Consider the following 6487-nt stretch of genomic DNA (forward strand, 5'->3'; position numbering starts at 1 on the left):
CACTCTACCCTTAGTGTGATTCTGCTGACATAAATAGATGGATAGGGGTCTCAGCTGGTATTAGAGATGAGCCAAGTTCAGATGATATTATATGAATTTTTATCATATGATGCATTGCATGAGACCAAAACTTATAGTGTTTTATTGGTTTCTCTTTTTCAAATGGAGCAGTAGGCCCTATCTGTATAGAGTCCTTGAGTTATCTTTCGAGGATGACATGATAACCTTCACATTTGAGAACCTTCTATCCTTGGCTTGTTATTGTGCAGATTAAGTTGCCATGGCCTTGCACTTTGAGAGCCTCTACTTTTCAACTGTGTTACCGCTTGATCGAAGGTATAGGTAGTACTCAAGATAATGGATCATGGTAATGTATAACCAGAATGAGCGATTGTCTAATATTATTGCCCTTACAATGATCCTCCTTATCCGAGTGGATGTTGTGAGAGGCATAGTTCTTTATGAACTGCTTCGCCGAGATCTTAAAGTTTATAGATTGATGTATGAGACTCTTAGATGTTATATTCCTCAACATATTATGCATAAATGTTGAAGAGATGTAGTCCTTGGGTGTATTGTGGTAGGGACTATAAAGAAGAGCTTGAAGAAGAAAGGTCTAATTCTTCCTTAATCCTAAAAACCAGAAATGTGGATGGAAAAACTAAAGAATATGATGAGAGAAGGAAATAAATCCTTGAAAGAAAGACAGGAGGAGTAAAGAAGAAAGAGTACTGGTAGGAAAATAGAGACATAGGAGGCTAAAGTTCTTCCTATGTAGAATATTGGTAGGAGTAAAGAGTACGGGTAGGAAAATAGAGACATGGGAGGCTAATCAAGAAATGTCCTTCCTATGGAGAATATAGAGGCAAAACAGAAAAAAAACAAATGTCCTTCCTACAGAGAATATAGAGGCAAAATGGGAAAAAAAACATAAGCATTCAAGCTTGATAGGAGACTATGGAGCAAAATATGATGCTAATATCAAAATTCAGCACAGCTCATGATCAGAACGGGTCCATATGGTGGTAGCCATAACAAACCGGGCCCCTCCTCTAATCCCATGTTCACCACGTAAAAAACGTGGAGGGAAAGGGGCTAAAGGCTACCTCAAGCCCTATTATACTAAGGCTTTTGTGGGCCTTAGTAGGATATATGGGATAAATGCCACGTGTCACAGAGCCAACACGTCGACTTTCCAACACCCTCCTTTGACGTATATGGCAATACCCAGGGCCACCGACAACTCTCGGCTCAGAGGCAGTGTTTATTTTTGAAGGTTGCTGAGCCCTCCTAAGGGCATTTTGACCTGCTAAAGAAGTATGAAAAAGAATCGAGTATTGCTCTTGAAGTGCTATAAAAAAAATTTGCCCTTCACATGGAAGGGTGAAAAAAATTGAACCTTGCACATGAAGGGCATGTAGGTATTAGTTTGTTGCTTCTTTAGATACACATTACACATTAATTAGTTCTTTTTTTTTTGAAGACATTCGTTGATAGCTTATTGAGAAAACTGATGAAGCTTGATAGCAGAACCATGGTGATCAAGAAAATCAAACTTCATAAGCAAAGGGATTGTAATACAATGGGTCAATGGATATATTGTTACTACAATGGGTCAATGACTTAACAATTTCATTTCATTTGTAAATGTTTTACGGAGGAACTTGAAAGATAACCTTTATGTTGGCCGTCTCTTGAAGGGCAAAGAAAAAAATATGCCCTTCACATTGAAAGACAAATTTGAAAGAGGCCTTCTTAAGAAAAAGCATACCCTACTTGCAAAAATAAACATTGCTCAGAGGTTCGTCAGCCTTGATGATGATGCTACTTGGGATCCTGTATTCCCACTTACCAGCAGTTACACACAACACACCAACAAACTTGTCCATCTCGGTTGTGCTCGTTTTCGGTGCCATAGAATTCGTCTCACAGAGGGACAATGAAACAATCGTAATTAGACTCCACGCACAGCAACAAGTACCCCCCTCCCAGGATCTGATACCATATCAGAATTTAGCACAGCTTATGATCAGAACGAGCGCATATGGTGGTGGGCCACAATAGGCCGGGCCCCTTGTCCCCCTCTAATCCCATGTTCACCACGTATATGGTGATACCCAGGGCCACCGATAGCTCTCGGCTCAGAGGTTTGTCTGCCTTGATGATGATGCTACTTGGGATCCTGTATTCCCACTTACCAGCAGTTACACCCAGCACACCAACAAACTTGTCCATCTCGGTTGTGTTCGTTTTCGACGCCATAGAATTCGTCACAGAGGGACAATGAAACAATCGTAATCAGACTCCATGCACAGCAACAAGTACCCCCCTCCCAGGATCTGATACCATATCAGAATTTAGCACAGCTCACGATCAGAATGAGCGCATATGGTGGTGGGCCACAATAGGCCGGGCCCCTTGTCCCCCTCTAATCCCATGTTCACCACGTAAAAACGTGGAGGGATAGGGGCCAAGGGCTACCTTAAGCCCTATTATACTAAGGTTTTTATAGGCCTTAGTAGGATATGTGGGATAAATGCCATGTGTCACAAAGCCAACACATCGACTTTCCAATAGCTAATAGCTTAAAAAAACCATATTTTGATAATATGTAGCTACAAGAAACCTTTTGGGGAAGTAAAGCTCCTTTTTTTGGGGAGGGAGATTCTTTTTGAAAATTATTGAATCACTTTTTAGCCAAGTTGATATGTCATGTAGGCCCCACATGATAGTTTGTGCAAAAAAGGAGAAAGGGTAGGTGGGTAAGGGGTGTAGTTAGGGGCTGTAAGGGGAGAAACTTACTAGAGTGGAAGACAAGCCTAAAAGTTAGACCAATGAGTTTTGAAATTACTTTTCAACTCGTAGATAAAATGTGCACTCTACCTCCCTTGACATTGGTCCACCTTAAATCTTTTTTTATCAGGATATGACTAAGAAATAAGCCATTGGTCCACCTTAAGTCTTTTCTCATTAGGATATGACTAAGAAATAAGCCCAGAGGACCACTCTTAGTTCATATCTCCCCTAATGGAGTTTATACATCTATACTCTTGTGGTATTGGTGGCCACTAGTGGGATCCTACAAGCTGGTAACCGGGCGTCAGCCTCGTGGAAAAAGCCCCTAGTTTTTTTTTATATAAAAAATTGGCTACTACTAAAAGGGAGCAACATACTCCTATACTCCTTGAGGATCCTCCCTCCCCTAGGTTTTGTTGCAACAAGATGTTTTTGTAAAGTTTAAAGAGAGAAAAGCATATGATTCTGTGCAGTCGGTGAATCGGTGCCACGATCTGACTGAGAGATCGAATCACGAAAGACTTCTTCTTCTTCTTTAATCTCTAATCTTTAAAGAAAAAGTGAGTGCCACCGCGTCAAAGGCATGCGCGTGTCCACTCATTTCTGACAACGAGGAAAACATCAGGAGTCTCGGAGTGTGCGTGTCGTACAGCCTCACATGTGCGTGTATTAACGTGTTCACATCATCACATGTGTGCATGAACGTGGGTGGACGGACAACATCTAATGTTCGACGGGAGCATTATAAATAAAGACTCAGAGGTTTGTCTTGTGGGGACACAGCTTGTGTTGTGGGCGAGTGTGTTTTTGAGGGATTGTAGCTAGCCACTACCATGGCCTCTTCTAAGCGTGCGTTGCTGGTGGTGGGCAGCATCATGCTGGTGCTGTTCCTGGTGATTGCAAACCTGAGGGAGGCCAATGCTGATGGTGGACCAAAAGGTTTCAAAGGCCGCAAAGGGCCGGGCGGACATAGAGGTTTCAAAGGTTCCAAAGGACCTCACGGACCAAAAGGCCCTGGTCCCAAAGGCCCCGGAGGACCAAAAGGCCCAGGTGGACATGGCGGCAAGGGCCCAGGCGGCCACCCTTGATAACGGTAACTGTCCCTTTCCGTGTCTATTTATAATTTTTACTAGAATGAGGACTAGGCTCACAGATTTGTTTAATTTATTGACAGGAGGTTAATCGAGTGCTGCAGTTTTAACTACTTAAGCGACTTCCACCCGATGCTGTGATCTGGCATGTATAGAAGAAGTGTAGCTATGCCTCTTTTATCTAATAAAAAAAAAACAGCAATGCAAATCTTTTACTGTGCTTTCTTCAGCTCTTACATTCTTCAGATGAGTGTATCTCTTCATGCTTTTAGGTTTATCTAATTGTTGGCCTATCGAAGTTTTGACACACTCTCTTCGCTTTCCCCTCTCTCTCTCTCTCTCTCTCTCTCACTCAATGAGCGTTTTACTGGTTTTCTCTTAATGCTTATAGTAGGTATATTTAATTGTTGGCCTATCTAAGTCTTGACACTCACACCCTCTCCCTCCCATTGACACATAATACACGCACATCACGCACATAATTGAAAATACTAGTGTGCAACTTGTGTTTTGAGATTCTTTCTTGTGATGTAGCAGCTATTGTGATGAGAAAAGAAGAGAAGATATAAAGATGAGCACCTGAGAGGGGTGTTTTTAAATGAATGCTGATAGGTTTTTTTATAATTTGTTTTAAGCCTTTTTTACAACGTGATTTCTGTCCAATTGAAAAAATCATATGTTCCTCGAATGCCAAAATAGGCTATTGAAGCCCACTAAAAAAGTATAGATTATATTTCGGCCAGCCATATTTCACGTAAACGCTTGTTGGGACTCTTAGTTTCACATGCGTATATAATAGCGATGAGTTTATATAAGAAAAGACCTTTCATTGACGGGTTTGTTTAACGGGTTTGTTTAAAACATTGAGGGGTTTGAGGGGGGTTCGTTTAAAACATTGAGGGGTTTGATTAAAACACCTTTCATTGACGGGTACATTGAGGGGTTTGAGGGGGGCTTTCATTGACGGGTTTGTTTAGAACATTGAGGGGTTTGTTTAAAACATTGAGGGGTTTGATTAAAACATGCTCATTGAGGGGTCTGTTTTAAAAACCATTCTTAAGTTTACATCACAAATTAATCAGCTTTACAACCACAGAATTTCGGAGTAATTTTTATATTTTGCAAAAAAAAAAAGCAAAAGTTCATTTTTTGAGGGAGTCAGAAGAGCGACGAAGTGTCACTTCTGCAAAAAAGCACATTGTATGAACTCTTTTCCTGACAGTGAAAGGAAATGCTAAATTTTGAATCTTTAAATTCATGGTTTGCCGCTTTTTCTTAATTTGAGCGATGAAAATTTCACTAATTTTACTAATTTTTTTCTTTTCTTAACTGGACGGTTTTCATTTATACTTGCCACATTCCAATTTTTCCAGCAGATAGCTCCTGATCAGCTTTGATTTGCTATTCTCTCGAAAAAAAATGATTGTTTTCCATTTAAAATAAAATAATTTAAAAAAATCTATTTTAGAATCGGCATGGACTGATAGAATACAGCACGGAAACTTTTTTTTTTTTTAAAGTTAAAACAGCTGAATATATTATAAAAAGGAAAGGTTACAGGTTCCCATGAGGAAGGTCCATGGGTAGACGCCTCGGACTGTTAGACCTTACAGGTGAAGGAAGAACTACATCACCACCTGCAGTTGGAAACAAAGCTGAGCCAGTAAAACATAACTTGAACCAGTGTTTGATGAACCGGTAAAAGAAGCTCGACAATATGAAAAACCTGAAAAACTGAGATAGACTGGTTTTTCTTCACTGAGGGGGGCTGATACAACTTTATGAACAGCAGACTAAGTACTGAAGGGAAAAAGACACTCCTCATAGACTATCCGACGCCTGGATGTAGGAGTCAGAATGTTGCAGCCTTCTTTGGCATTCGTGAGCAAGGCCTTGGAGCATGCTTTCCTTTCTTTTGCAATGCGAGGAGACGTGAAATTGGCTCCATTTCCTCCATGGTAGGTCCTGCCAACGATCGACCTCCATAGGCGACCCTCTAGGTTGCAGCTGCTGAACAAGCTTGAGAGTGCTGTCAAGAAAAAGAAAAAAGTGTTGATTAGTTTTAGTAGCAAAAAGAGCTTCATTACGTTGGTTCCAAACATGCCACAAGAAAAGAAATCTGACGGAATGCCAAGTTAAGGGGTCAAGAGTGACATTCTCCGAGGAGGACTTCTTTCCAACTGAGAGGGGTGTTCCTGATTTGCATAAAAGCTTTGTTAAGAACACTTAAGAATTGACTCGTGTCGGAGCAGGAAAAGAACAGATGGGGGACAGTTTCTAACTTGGTTTTGCAGCGGGGACAGAGACCATTTCCATGTCCGATTTTCATAGCCTTGTCAAGGGTCCAGGTCGCTTTATGAATGACCAGCCAGGCCAAGAGGGCATGTTTCCTTTCTTGAGCGAAGGCCCAGATAAGCTTGAAGCGGAAGGCCCATTGATGCTTATTCCAACCCAAAGACCATCTATTGTTAAGTTTGAGAACAAGTTTGCCTGAATGAAAACCATTAGGCAACTTGCCGAGGTTTCTGGACCACCCCCACAAGATGGCTTTAGAAAAGTTTTTGCAGTCACAAATAGGCCCCGGGGGTATGAAAACATTG

The 6487-nt window shown here is 41.2% G+C and overlaps 1 long non-coding RNA gene across 1 annotated transcript; it reads left to right on the forward strand.

The window, feature by feature from the left end:
- Positions 1 to 3569: 3569 nt before the first annotated feature.
- Positions 3570 to 5380, forward strand: LOC147613172 (uncharacterized). Its single transcript, XR_015263375.1, has 2 exons — positions 3570 to 3889; positions 3971 to 5380. It is a non-coding gene; the product is annotated as an uncharacterized LOC147613172 (long non-coding RNA).
- Positions 5381 to 6487: the final 1107 nt, after the last annotated feature.

This window comes from Cibotium barometz, chromosome 44 (assembly GCF_041138505.1).
Source record: "Cibotium barometz isolate CiBa-2024 chromosome 44, ASM4113850v1, whole genome shotgun sequence".
NCBI lineage: Eukaryota > Viridiplantae > Streptophyta > Polypodiopsida > Cyatheales > Cibotiaceae > Cibotium > Cibotium barometz.